This window comes from Diprion similis, chromosome 8, assembly GCF_021155765.1.
Source record: "Diprion similis isolate iyDipSimi1 chromosome 8, iyDipSimi1.1, whole genome shotgun sequence".
In the NCBI taxonomy this organism is placed as follows: Eukaryota; Metazoa; Arthropoda; class Insecta; order Hymenoptera; family Diprionidae; genus Diprion; species Diprion similis.
Window position 1 is genome coordinate 18,921,851 of NC_060112.1, and position 15,495 is coordinate 18,937,345.

The following is a 15,495-nucleotide window of genomic DNA, read 5'->3' on the forward strand; positions in this document are numbered from 1 at the left end:
CAACCTCAAAGCCCAGATCGCATCTCCCTAAATCTAAGTTGAACGGAAATCAATAAGCGTACCTTGATTCGCTCGGTCTCGAGTTCTTATAGGTACTATAATGCGTCGTTAAGAAAGTTCGAAAGTACATTTAAAAGAATGGAAAACATTTCACGATCTTTTGTCAACGAGAGTGGGTACATACATGCTAATCGCAAAGTGATTTGCCCCTGCATCATAACCAACGGTTCAAAGAATGTATTGTGCAGAAGACGGTATTGATATGCGCCCTGCGTACAACGTTTAAAGATTGAGAGCCACTACAGCTGCAGGTAAAATGGCGCAGCAAGCGTTGAGTGAAAAATCCCAAGTACCCTTTTTACCTTCGATTAGCGGGAGCCCTGGTTAATTGGATACTCAACGCTCCTTTTTCACGGATATTTCGCTTCGGTCAAGAATCGTTAACTCTGATCTCGTTCAAAATGCTCCGACCACCTCAACGCCGAGAGTATTTTCATCCCCTTTTACCCGGATATTGCTTCGATCGAAAGAGATCAAAAGACAAGGCGAGAATTTCCGGTATAAAAAATTTTCCTGACGACACCATAGACTCTACTGTCAACCACGAATACCTGAAGCTGAATGAAATTACAGCAGAGGAACTAATTAGCGCATGTTGCATTCACTGTTTAACCGATGTATACGCACTGCTCCTCCCTAAATGAACGAGCCTTTCACACTGCCGGTGGTTGACGAGTCTTCGAACAACGTCGGCTTCGGTGCTGTGACGAACGGTGTAGAGAAAACAGGCCAATGTACGCGAGAGTCACAGTGTGTATATCACCAGGATAATTATATTATTCCAGGTCTGGTATGGTCTCGGTGTGGGTAGGTACTGTATATTTATAGACGCTGCAGCGTTATTGCTTGTGGTGTGTAAGCCGGCTAAGGCAGTCACCGAATTGCCTGCGGTGCTGTCAACCAGGGCTCCAGGGTCTGTCGCCCCTAAATAGCGCCCCTCGACGCCCCCGAGACTGGAGACCAGGCCAACCTCGTCGATGCCGCTGCGTCTGATGGTGATAATAACGTACAGGGTACGTGCCGTTAGACGCAGGCCTACACGGGTAGTAACCTTTGTTCATCCGCGCTTTTTGCATCGGTAGAAAATAGTAATCTGAGATAAACTTGGGATTCGAGGTGGATGAGTTGCTGAAGAAGAAGCCCGGCGCACTTCGAGAGAGGATAGAATTTCTGTGGATTGGTTTATATCGACCGATTTTCCCCCGAATTCTACTGTCACGTCGCAGCTGTGTGTATTTTGAAGCTACTATTATACTCAGACTGTACATATTTCCGTGAGATTTTCTCTCAGCTGCAAATTTACCTAGAAGAAAGAACTCGAATTTCGATCGTCAGCGTTGTACCTTTCAAGATTGAAGAAAATGAGGAAAACAATGCCTCGTGTATTCAGAAACTTAATTGCTCACTAAAGAAATGAATTACAATTGAATTTATATGGTTATAACTTTCAATTATGAAGCTAAATTGAATAGAATGAGTCACAGACGAAAGAAAGGCTCGCAAAAGAAACTCGAGAGTGCCGAGTCGGAGGTAAAGAAGAAGCAATTAAAATGTTCGAATCAAGGAGAGACGAAGGGTGGCGGCGCGAGTCTGTTCCGAAGCGTTTGCGACCCCCGAAAAGTGAAGAGTGGCAGGCACTGATATTGGTTAATTTGAGCGGAAATGACGGTTCGAATTTTCTTCACCCCCAACCATTAACGCCCTCCGATCGTAGAAGCTATACCTACGACACGACGACTGTCGAATCAAATGACAGTTACACCGGGAAAAGCGACTTTAATGCCTCGTCGCCCTTTGAAATTACCCCTCTGGTGTGTCTTGGACCGTCATATCGTCCATCGAATTCTATTCGTTGTAATTCGTAAGTATATATACGGACAACCAAATTACAGATCACACTCGTCCCTCGACCAACGCCCTCTTCGTTCGCTGTTCCTGCGGGGTCCACGGTTCTCGCATATAATATTCGACGCGCGTCGTCGTCACCGGCAAGGCCACCCTTCAGCCCTTCCCTTTACCGGATTATATCCAACATCCGTGACCCCATCGACTCCGATTAATTTCTCCCGGCCTCGCGCCTGGATGAAGATTATAATCATGCTCGGTCCAAAGCCCAGGTAGATAAAAAAATTTCAAAAGAGAAAAAAAAAAAACGTGCGTTTTAAAACAAAACACACACACATCAAGTCTATCTTCAGGGCTGATTTTCTATACATTCATCATGTCCAATTTATATCCAAATTTATGTGTGGCGTTTTTGAGTCAAGTTTTCAGTACAGATTGGTATGTACTTTCAATTTTTTAGCAGTTTCGCCGACGTTGTACCCCGCAGGACCCTTTACATTTCTTGATTCTTGTGCATCACTGCATTTAACATTCCACCCTCGTGTGTATTTCCTACCTTTGATTGGTACGACGAACATACCTTCACCGTGATCCGGTACCGACACACATTCTGAGACCGGACACGATCGGATGACACCTGGTAAACGAACCGAGCCACCGCCACGTGACATCTTCGGTGAGGCAGGCTCGAATTCTAATTCACAGGAAATGCGTCGATGTCGTTACATCGTATGCACTTCAAAGGCAATGCGACGCTACATGTGTTCAACGGATGGAGGAAGGAGAAGCCTGTTTTTTCTTATCTAGCTGTGTAGTTATACCTTTACGTATATACATACTTCTTTTTTGACATCGAACGGAATGTCCCGTCTTCGGAGGAGCTTATCAGATGGACGTGAAATTTCATAAATAATTAACACTAAATAAAGCTTGACAACGTTGACTAATCGATCGAAAGACGAAGAAAGGTACGCAACGGTTCAGCCCTAATGCCAAATGAGAAAACGGGTAACTTTTTGAGCGTAAAAAAATCTCTCGTTTATATATTTCACCTGCATCCTTTTTCAACAATATTATGGATATTAATTTCGTCCGATGCAAGAGTTGCTATATATAGAAACAACGCCTACATCCCCTTCAGAAAAAACGAGGTCACAACTTGCAATTGGAAGGAGAAGAAGAAAAAAATTATTTCAGAGAACAGCACGGCGAGTTTAGACACGGAGCTTGAAAGCTCCGGGAGATGTCAGACAGCTTCCGTTCCCGAAGCCATGGTTCATCGAAAATTTTAGGGCGTAGGGCGTAAGACGCGTGCGGCTGAGTAAAACGCGTTCGTAAAAGTGGTCGAAGTAATAATTCAAAAAAAGAATACATAATCCAGGGATCCCGCGCAACTAGAAGGTGGATAAAATTCCTCTCGCTTTGCGGTGGCGGTGGTGTTGAAATGTTCGGCGATAACAAACACCGTAGATACATAGAATAATATACAGAGCCAAGGGGTTCAGGCTCGCCGGACGACGGCGAAGGTTCAGTTTAGATATATTTCTAGGATTTATGACTACTGCACGGAGCTGGAAAGCATGGCAGAGAGAGGAAAAGTCGGAATAACAACAACACGAGAAGAAGGAGTAGCTGGGACCGTTTGGCGAGGAGCGGAGAACGGGAAGAAGACGCGTGGCTGTAAAATAAAACATACGTAAGCGCGTTGCGGGAGCGGAAGAGGACGTTCCTTATTTTTCATTCATTTCCTCTCCTTTTTTTCGCCTTTCAGCTTTATTCTCACTTTCGCACCCCGAGCTCACCGCCAAATAAACAAGTTTGGCAACCACGTCAACGAGGCCGAAAGTTTCGCCATCTCTCCGTGACTAGAGGGAAAAAGAAATAAAACCTATTAGGGTGACACCTAAGCGATAATAATAAGGTTCCGGCGAAGGACCAATTCTATTTGGTGTCGTAATATATGGAAGATCAATAAACGGTTCTTCCTGCACAATGATCGCCGTACGCCTACGTCGTCCAACCCAAAATGAACCCAGTACATCTACAGTATATAACCTGTCCTTTCCGCCCCGTTAAATTTTCCCTTCAGTCAAATTGAGTTCACTCTCTGGTGCTTCTTTTCTGCCCTCCTTTTTCTATCTCTTGATACGAAAATTGAGTGGGTACTCCGTGTATAATTGATTTACCTGACTACTCTGCCTTGGGAGTTCGTTGACAAATTCAAATGTAGACATACTTAATAATTGCGGTAATTTGTCAACGCATGTTTGAATACTTCGGAATCAGAATTTGAACATGCGATAAGTAGGTTTATTCTAATTTAGTATACAACGTTGAGGAATAATCAGGAGTAGAATTTTTGGTTAGTTGAAATTATGAAAATTTTGTTATTGCGTGTTCCTTTTTTTTTTTCTGGACGATGAGTAAGATTTAATGTGTATTATTGAAAATTTCAGGAAACTGAACCGGAAAAACGTGTGCAAAATTCGAATCAATTTATGAATTTCACCCCTGAAAAATGTCGTGTCTACAACACAAATTATTTCCAACAATTCAGGCACGCGGGGGTTAATCGAATTCTAAGTTACCGAATTACCGGGTCCGTAACAGAGACATGCAATTATTTCCGGGCTGAGAACGGCTTTAGAATTCAGGTCCAAGCCTAGCCAATAACAACCCTTCGATAATTATTTTAATTTTCGAGACCCACTACACTGCCAGGCGGGTTATAGCGGTGTTCACAAAACGTATGCAAAGTGACGCCAATCAATGTGCAAATTAATATTATTTCTCGTCAAATCCTGATAATTCGCATTAGCGATATACGCCTGCAACCCCCGCGAGGGAGAGATTCGACGTGCTCCGCCTCGGCGTCCAATCAGTTCCAATTAAATTCGAAATCGTGTAATTGTTATATCGTTACAATTCCCGTGCGCTCTCCCCCTCTCCTACTCCCTATTTTTCTCGCATATCCCACGTTTCGCAATATTCGAACAGAATAAGCCCTCGACTTTTTTGCGGCCATGTTCAAACTCTCATCTCGCAATTATCGTCACTACCGAAGCAAGCAGCTGAAACGTACCTGAGTGCTCAGATTTCCAATTTAGCAGATAGTATAGTACAAGATCGAATAAGTTCAAGTTTTTAACGTTTGTGTAACGTTTTGTTTTCAGGAAAAAAATTGATATTCCGTAACCTTAGGATTGTCTGAAATTTAGTTAAATATATACCGAATCAAAAAAATACTCATACTTTGCAATCTCAACTACTTTCAAATTATTCTTCATTTTCAAAAAAAGTCATTTGGCTCCGATATTTCGGTATAACAACTTCAACCTCATCTTCTACCTAAATAATATAGAAATTTTTTCATGAAATCACTTTATTTTCGAAAAACTGATAATCCCAATTCTAAAATACGATTCTTTCAATACTAGCACCACTTTTTTTGCGATTCATCTCGCACTCGTTCACGAATATATTGCTACTGTTCAGTAGAAATAAGTACTTTGGTTTTGTTTCTTGTTCCATCGCGGAGAACACGCTGATTCTTCACATGAGGTGAACGAGGTTGTTTCGTGCCGGTGGCCATTGAATCAGGCAAGCAGATGGAGGGACAGATCGCAGGGACGAGAAAGGGAGCTTGTACAATTTAGGATAAATAATAGGCAAGCGGAAAGAAGGAGCAGTAGCATAGAGTTTCCTCCTGGGATCCTCGGGACGTCTCTCTATTTAATGGAAACGTTGTGACAGATGTCGCTCGGTTATACAAGTATATATTATAAGAAAAGAGCCGAAGCGTCGGAAGTTGAAAATTGAATGATTCTTGTCGCGCGACGCGGCAACGCGAGAGTAGCGGGAGGAGGAAACGCGGAACATCGAGCGTTACGGGAAGTCAGAATGTCGGAGAAGGAGGTTGAAAGGATAGAAAATATTCTTTGGCTCGTTTGAATGGAGCGTTTTGCAGGACCGGTGCATACAAAACGCCGCCGTCATTTCCATGCGAAAACGCGGGCCTGCAAAAAGCAACCAACCAGACTGACAAGAGAGAGGAGAGAAGAGAGGAGAAGCGAGATGAAGAAAGCTTCGGGGTATCCTTAAAGAGGATGGCCGAAGACGATGAAAGATGCTCGTGAATCTGGACCATTCCCGGCTCTCCAGCTTCCTTCCATCCGAGCCGAAATTTTTCTCCACTTTGCGACAAGAGGACCTGCAGCAGCTATTCCTCGACTAATGGATATCGCATCCGCGTTGATCCAAACTGCGGAGGGCGGATTTCGCGACGGGGACAAGAAGAGAGAAAGATGGCTCGTCGACGTCCCAGCTCTCGTCGCCGGGTAATTTTCCTCTCCTCCACGCGGCCCTGGTTTATTTCCCATTTCATCCTGCTTATAACTTTGATTGTGTATTCCAAAGTCGGGTTGGGGAAAAGTGAAGGAAAAAAAGTGAACGAGGGAAAACTTGGAGAGGCGAAAAGAAAGAAGAAAAGAACGAACGCGTCGCAATTTTCGTCCGATTTACAGACACGTGCAACTCCTCCTCCGAGACAGAGAAAGAGAGAGAGACGGAAGGGGAGTGAAATTCTCTCCGGCGTTGAGGAGAGAGGCAGACGCTTACGCTTATATAGTTCACCTGGACTTTTCTTATTTCCGTAAGCAACACGACAATGCTTTTAATTTCGTTTTGTTGTTCCCAGGGAGCAGGCTTGTGTTCGGGGGCGGAGCTGCCGAGGACGTCGACGACGACAAGGCGAAGAACTTCTTTGTGTTTTCCAGGATCTCCGCAACTTTCCCCTCGGTAAAATAGGCTCTCCTCACCCCCTGCGCAATAATCGAGCGTCGCACAATGACCGCAGCCAGCACTGCTGCAGATTCGCAGAGTCGTGTGCCGGCGTTATTCTTCTTCTTTTTCTCATCTCTTAATTGAACTGACTTCTTTTTTCCAGAAATACGTCAGCTGAGAGGCAGTCGGGATTTATACTTTTCACCCAAACCACGAAACTCGACGGTATCCTCCGCGTGACAGCGAGCGACATTTTTTACGCATAAACCTGGCGTCTGAAAACTCTCACAGAGATTTGAGATTCGGAATTTCAGCTCACTGTTCGTTCCAGATTTTACCGAAACCAAGAATTTCTGTGAGGTAGGATACGAATAAGAGAACAGAGAGGAGAGAAGAAGAAAGAGAAAGACACGGAACGACAAAAGTACCAGCAACTTGCTACTGTGGAAATCTGATCCTCCAGTCGGGAAGAATCAAAATTAATATTGCTACGTCCAAATCCAATCGCTCATCAATATTCAACATAACGGCCGAATTTTTCGTTGCAATCGTCACGCCGGAGGCTGCGCGTTTTTGCCCACACCATCGAACTTGGGAAGATTAGCTGTCTTTCACCAACCATGGCTTGCTGGACCACTAGATGATAATCCAACGAAGAAGCTCGAATACTCTTTCTCTCTCTCTCAAAGAAACATAATCTCAATTATCTTCGGGTTAACCGGAGGTGAGTTGACGCTTTGTAACTATCCTCGTCGACCAACGTACTCGATTGTTAAAAATCATAAACAAACAATTTGACAACTTGCAAAACTTGAAAAGTATCAAGAAATTCTAACAAATTTTTCATGAATACGACTACGAGCGATACAAATCGGAACCAAAAACAGTCGGACAAACGAATCAACACCTGAAATCCTCGACACGATTAGAACCTAGGTATAAAAAAGCTAATTCTGATACCTTCGTCAGTAGCATCAGTAGCTCGGATCTGAAGCTACGTGACCAGAGTTTGAATTTTTAAACATTGGAATTGAATCACCCTCGTCTTCACCGGCAGTTGTTTCTGTTATCGGAAGCGAGGATATAAAGTACGGATTTGAGATCAAGAAAAATATCGAACGTCGGTTCACACGCCTTGATTAATTGCAAACTTAGACTTAACATCCCGCGAACACATCGAGATTCTTCTCGGAAGAAAGAATCGCGCTCGCGTGTCAGAGAGGACCGAGAAAACGCGATAAAAGATCCAGTCAAAGGGGTGAGAACGAACGTGTAATAAAAGGTTTCCTCCTTCTGGTGTTGCCGGAGGTGAAGGGGGCAATTGTGTACACAAGGCTTTTAGTGCATCACCTACAATCGTATACGCAATATGGGCGAACAGACGGATATCACGGTCAAAGCGCGCCGCTGGAAGACCTTCTTTGAGATCCTCTGGATGAGCCTTCCGGATCCTCCGGCTCCCCTCCGTCTCGAAATATAACTAATTTCAGTCCGGGATGTAAGAACTTACCACTTGCTCGACGAAGATTCCTTTCAAGTTTGCCGCCCGTTTTACGATATCACGTTTGTCTGCAGTCCGGTAATGGGTCGCGTCTTCGCCTAGAGAAGACTCCCCTCTTCCCGAGCCTTCCTCGGCACGCACAATTACCGAAAACCACGTCACAACACCGAAGAGACTCGTCACTCAACTTAGATTTCTTCGATAAACCGTTTCGAACTTACGAAAAATCGGCGCGCACTCTAAAGATCGGCTCTGCAGCGAACCCGATGCGGAAGTTTCAATGAACGACGGTGATGAGCCTCGACTACGCAACCGACGAATCGGAGCAATCACAATAATCCAAAAACGTCACTAATCGTATCGCCACTCGTAGTTGTGATCCCCGCTGCAACCAATTAAGGGTGAGAATCGAACCGAGCACCGAGTCACTATTCGCCCGGATTCTCGGTTTATATTGTTTACTTTTTTTCCCCTTTTTTTGGGGTGGATGAATTTGTCCCGTTCGATAACGATCCTTGGTCCGGTGAATATATATCGCACTGACAACTCTGTTCACAACAATTAAATTTCATATGTATATTCGACTGACGTACGGCGAATGACGGTCCCGTCGTGCGGCTAAAAGCTTGGAAGCGATCGCGAGAAGCCTACACCGCTCGCAACGGCTCTCGCCACTCTACTGAATACCGCGTTGCAAGCTGGGGCCGGGGCTCGACTGGTTGTGCTCGAGGTCCTCCCCTCCACTCGCCGTTTCGCCTCGACTCGGACTCCCTCTTTCGGACCTTTTCGACAAAACCACCCCTGCCGGGTCACCCTCTTGGTCGACCCTCGCCGCACCCTTCGCCCCTTATCCAGCCCTCCGACGCTGGTGCACGGGACCAGGTATGTGGGCACTCTCTTATTTCGGTGTTGGTATGCTACTGCACTTTATTTGAGAGAACGACAGACCCAACCTATCGCAGAAATCGACCCCCTCCCCTCCCATCAGCCAGTCGCTATTTTTGCCGATCGTTTGTGGTTCATGCTGCAGGCGGATTGTGAACCTCGGGCTATATTTTAGTCCCGATAGGACCTCGGTTAAATGAACTGGCTTTATATGCGCTGTTGAACACGTTTATGAGGTGTGATTCCAGCTATACTTACTGCGGTGGGTCGGTAGGTATAGGAGTTCGTGCAGAATTTCGAGTCAGTCGTTTGAAAATTTTTAAAACTGTCGGCAGGATGGAGTTTTGAAGTTGCGATATCTGTTCGTGATATGTTTTTCGTTGTGAATCAAGGTGTTACGTATATCCGCTCGAAATTTGCGTCGTAATTGCTGCAGGTATACCGTCATTCGTGCAATTTCGTTTTATGACTTCTCATTGTATTCACACAAACTCTTGACACTCAGGGATAAAGAAAAATCTGCTGAAGTGCATGATTAGTTCACGATGATGGTATTTGTTAAATTCTGTCAAAGGCACCAAAAACCGGGTCAAGTCCCTTTTGGCACAATACCGCGAGCGTTCGCCTACGTGAATTGCGCATAAAGCTGGAAGGCGGGATGCCGTGCACGTCCGCGTGTTTCTACCAGCGGATTTTAATATATTTGTGTATCGATATGCGCGGCGTGTGCGGTTTCACTGCACACATGCATCGCCGCACGGTTCAACGGTGTTCAGGTATCACGAATTTTCCTCTCATGCTCCAGGGCGCGATGACTCGGTCAATATCGCTAGGAATTTCTGGAGGAATTCGGATCGAAGCGAGCGGGCGTGCAGCGTGCAGCGTGCGAGTCGTATACGTCGTACACGTCACTCGGACTGCGGTTTCGAGGATCGTGGATCGTGGATCGTGGATCGCGGATCGCCCGGCGCCTGGTCTTGACCCAAATTAAGAAGTTACGTATATCGCTCGATCCGGCTCGTCGAATTGTTCAATTAATGCTCACGCCTATGGTTGCCAAAGCTCCAGCCTCCGAGGACGTCGTCGTTACTGCTAGCGAATATCGACATGTAAGTATATACGCGTGCGTTAACACATGCGTGTTAAGCCTGTTACAGGATCAACTCTCACGACCGTGACCGGAAATACCCGCGGAAATGATCCAACCTACTTTAGTATGTGTAATACGGGGTACCTACGGAAAACTGGATTCAGGGAATTTTTCGCCCAAGTAACTTTATACTTCATGCCCTGTTTATAAGGGTTTGAATAACGAATGCCTCTGGGGTTCGCTTACATCTTGTTACGGTGTAAGCCCAGAAATAAATTCATTCTTGACGTAACCGGTATGAGTAACGAACACGTCATACGTTAATTCTCTCGGCTATTTGAATGGATATTGAACCTAACTTGGCAATCGGTTTGAGTTGTTAATAGAATTATTTGTCACCGTAGAGCAGATGATGGGAAACAGTAGTCGTGTTTCCAACAGTATAATGATTCCAACCAATTTCGCGGCTATAATTCTCCAGATTTACCTATGTTAATTCACTTCGAATCCGATATATGCACTATTACTGGCGAAGTGACGTAGAACCTCAATATCGTATTCGGAGATTGCCAAAAATATACTCATATTTAGATCGTTCGCTAAATCACTTAAATTTCTATCCTTACACTTTTTAAGGCAAATTGAGATCTTCGCCTAACTTGAAGAAATTAAGAAGATGATTTTTTTTTTAATGCTTTCGGAGTAGCGTGCTGATGAGCCTTTATTCGGAAAGGTACATAAAAATTAAGCCTCATGAAAAAAGTTTTTAGATGCTGAAAACAGCCAAATAACAGCTCGATTGAATTGAAAATTACATATATATATTCGTTCATCCAAAATTATTCGATAGATTCTTTTATTCACAACAAAATATTGTATTCCCTCGAAAGAACTTCTGCACTGCGCATCCATCATAAATTGATTTTGTTCAAAAAGTAGAAAGCTTTCTCTAAGTTTAAAGTAAATTAGACCTAGACGCACGAAATGTGCAAAGTCGACTAGCTGGGTATGGGGCAAACTGAAATGATTAAGAATGAAAAATTTCACCTCGAGTAGTATGCACGTATATAGGTATACAAGACAGCGAGTAGAAAAATTACTGTAAACAATGAAAACGTAAAAGTCGAAGTAACAAGTAACGGAGAACTTGATTACGACTATTCTACATCAGCGAAGGTTCGACCTAATTGCACTGTTCACGAGTGAACGATCGTGCAAAGGAATTCTAATGGTTCAAAGTAAAAAAAGATTTCCCACCTGTACAAATGATGTTTAAACAATATTCGTATCAAACCAACTGAACCATTCCAGCGGCAAACAGTAAAAGCTACAATTAGACGAAAGAAAGAAAAACTGTCCACCCAAAAATTTCCCCGAAATATATTCAGCTGTGTGACGTTAACAATGTCAGATTCTTGCTGTAGTTAGGTGTGAAAACCTTGTTCAAATGCTAAATCGTTATTTTCACAATTCATCAGTGAATCGTGTCATGTTCCATGATAATAACGCGTTATATGTTAGGTACAGGCCTGCAAGAAAATGTTATCAAAGATATAAATTGAACGTATTACTATTACAACATATATGTTATCCGCAAATAGCGATAGAAAAACCTGTTCCATGAATATCGCCGGTCGAATCATGACGGGGAATTGATGTCAACAAAGAATTCCGTCTCCTCGGTAATACTTTCAAACCTTTTCAACGACGGCTAGTGTCTAGTATATTTTTCACCGTCGTCGTTCAGACCAGACTCTCCCGGTTATCACGTACCGCATGTAAATATACGTCTATAAGAAAGAGCAACGGCGTTGTACATATTTCCCGACCTACGCGGCTCAGGGTGAATAATAGAAACAACAAGAATATACCTAGGGTGGAAACCGAAGCGATAAAGTGACGGATGTCCTGATCCAATGGGAGGGGGGGGGGGGAGGGGGAGGGGGCGCAACAGGAGCCAAGTACTTTCTTGAAAATGTTACACATCTAATGTTAAACTGGACAGTTATATTGCAGCGATATTGGCCTCGTTGAAAATCGATGTACCCTTTCGTTACTCGCGTGGTGTTAAGACCGGAAATTCTTTTTGGAAAATGCTGAGGTCTGCTGCAGGGCAGGAAAGGTTGGTCGGCTCATATTCCCCGGCTTACCTAGACGGTGCGGTCATTGCGGTACGCCTGTGCAATTAAAACATAAAAGGATTAGCGCGGGTAGAAAAGTGAATATCACAAGAGGAAGAGAAAGGATTGAAAGAAGACGAAAAAAAAAGGAAACCGGCTAATAAACTGGTAAAGTTATAACCGCTTCTACCTCGCCGTTGTAAATAATAATAACGAACGAAGAAGACGTGCAGTGTGGGTATAAAAAAGGGGTTGCAAACGCGGAAAATAAACTCTGCAGGAATACCATATGGCAGCGGGGGCTTGATGCCCGGTACCCGTGGAGCGATATTAGTGAATGAGGAGACCCGGACAATAAAATGTTTCGCATTCTGCGTGAGGTATAAACTGCAGGACGGTAATAACGATCGGCGACCGTAAAAATCGGCTGCCTATTCCCCGGTGGGATAACCATTCGGAAAAAATTCTATTGTTATTGATGTATGCCGAGGATGTGAACAATAATACGGTCGAACACCCCGTGGAACATTTTTGTTCCTAGGTATACATAATACACTTTTGTGCAAAGGATATTCTGTGTCGTAGAAATAATGCGCGTGACTATCAGCCTTCATTACCGCAATATTTAGGTATAACGTGCAACGTCGAGCTTGAGCCGCGTACTAATGAGGTCAGTAACGGGTTAATCGTACATAACGTTCATAGGCCAATTCACTTAAACTCGTAATTATTGTACATGCAGCTAGATATGAGTGTTGTATTCTATATCTATGATGCGATCGATCGACGTCGTGGTCGCTAATTGCATGCGCGGATGGAATGCGACGGTTCTTATAATTACGGTAATGTGTTGGTATTACCAGGTGAAAGATCATGCACTTTCGATAACAATTATTATATATTATGTATACGGCTAAGGATATTAACTTTTAATGCACCGCAGTTTGCCTGTATTCCTAATATGTGACGCGACGTAACGATCGAGTAGGGCAAACAGACTTATCACTCTTCCTATTAGCCATGGTATACCTACCACTTAATAAATCGTCCATCGACTGATTTCGGTGTATATCCAACCAGCATAGACGCGGAAGCACGAACGGTTTCCGTGTACAGAAATACGGGAGCGAACCCCGATCATCGCGTGTGACCCGAACCAACCGAACGTCGTGTAATAACTTTACGTCACTGCGGACGAATTGGGTCATCGATAACTAACGATGCTGAAGGAAAATTATCGTGAAAAAAGTGGGTAAAACTAAAAACTTAACGCGCAGGTTAAATAGCGGAATCCGCGCCTTTTGGAAGAGGGAAAATGCAAATATTATTCGTATAAAGCAAAACAGCGGTGGTAAAAGATGAAAAGAAGAGCTTCATCGGCGAAAAACCTCCCCATCACCACCCTCGACCCCTCTCCGTCCGGCCAACGCAAAGCAAAGCAAAGCAACGCAACGCGAAAGCGTAATTACTACGCCAGGCATTAACTCAGCACAGATGAACGCGTCCTTTTCCTCCACCTCCACCCCACATCCTCGCAGAGGTCATATCCGACCTGGCCAGTTTCTCCTCGGGCTCCATGCACATTTTTCAGCCATCGTCTAGCTATAGGTAGAGAGGAAGGGGGAGGAGGAGGGGAGGGTAATCCCCTTCAAGAAACGCGCCCCTGCAGGGAGAGGCGTCGATAGCTAACGCCAACTCCACCCGGGTGAAGCTGCCTTCGCGAATTCCTCTCAACGCGGCACGCGCCCCTCCGACAGCTTTACGGTCAGAAGTAATAACAGTAACCTCACTCTGTCGCTCTCTCTTTATCTCTTTATCTCTCTCTTTCCCTCTCTCTCCCTCACTTTCGCTTGTACCGAAACGCCACCGACGCTTTCGGCGGACTCGGGTTACTATACCTGCACGGAGGCTCTGTGGGAGGGCGGACTTTTGAGAGGTGGATTATATTTCATTAGTTTTCCGTGTTACTTGGCTACGTCGATACCTGTCCTCGGCAACAATTTCCATAATCATTCTAGTTTTACCGGTATACACGTCGTGCCTGAGCATGAGGAATGAAAGCCAAACGTATGGCACTTTGCAGTAATCTAGTGGTGACGATTTTGGAAAGACGTATCGCGCTCTGAATACATTTTGGTGTACGATTTATTGTCTGGAATATGTTACAGCAGACAATTGACTATGCATATGTATACCATCGTAATTAATTCAAAACTGAGTTGAGCAAGAACGAGAAAATGGAATTGTAAAAACAATTGCTACCCGACTTGATTACTCACGGTAAAAAAAATTGCAATATTATTATCTTTTTAATATAGGACAACAGCAGTACGAGAATTAATTGAAATCAGTTAGTTGCTTTAAGTTGATTTCCATGCTGAGTAACAAGCTTATGATTTCCGGTTAGTCTTAGTCATAATTGCTATGTCAATTTGGTATTTTTGAAAAGTTCCTGAGAGAAATCGACGTGAGTCGTGGTAATTAGGAATCAAACGTCCATGTGTCATGGGTTTGCTCATTTATTTTCCTACCGAAGATCAATGGCCGTACGAACATTTCAGTATAATCGCTACTCCAAAGCGGTTCCTCGCTTTACCCATGACAACGTCGAATGTTGATGCAACAGAAATTAATGCATATCCGAATACGGATAGGCTGGACTCGTTAGTTGCAGCTGCATGCATGCATGTATTCAACAAGTGGATTACCATAGAACTCCATGAGCCACGCACCGTTCTACATATGCCTCTTATATACCTGCTGTCTGGCATCTCGCGACAATTATGGTTCTCCATAGCTTGCGGGCAATCGCTTCCTCATGCCCGGCCATAGTTCTGTACGCCGCATTATACGAGCGAGGCATGAAGTATAGAGAGCTTAATCTCGAGCCATGTTCGCGGCACTCTTCTACATTGCCGATCCTTTGATGGTGCGGATTTTCTACGAAGAGGAGAATTCATGGCATCCGGAGTTGTACTCGTATAAATTCCTTGGTGAAGAAACGGCTGTTCGCTTTCTGCGGATAAATCGAGGTCAAGTTCTTCGAAATATGCCAACGAAGGTGAATTAATAACTTTCATTTCGAAATTTTTTTCTAGATGAATCAATTCGGTAGATGAATAAGATCCTTTGAATTTCATTCGTTTAATTTCTATGCCTTCAGTGACCGTCCACAAAATTTTTCGATACGTATTCCGATTTATCAGTAAATT

General features: G+C 44.1%; 1 protein-coding gene across 1 annotated transcript in view; it reads right to left on the reverse strand.

Moving 5' to 3' along the window:
• LOC124409010 (MOXD1 homolog 2) overlaps positions 1-8,644 on the reverse strand; it is an 87,225-nt gene extending 78,581 nt beyond the window's left edge. Inside the window, exon 1 of the mRNA XM_046886395.1 lies at positions 8,198-8,644. The gene's annotated coding sequence lies outside the window, so the exon portion shown is untranslated. The remainder of the gene's footprint in view (positions 1-8,197) is intronic.
• Positions 8,645-15,495: the final 6,851 nt, after the last annotated feature.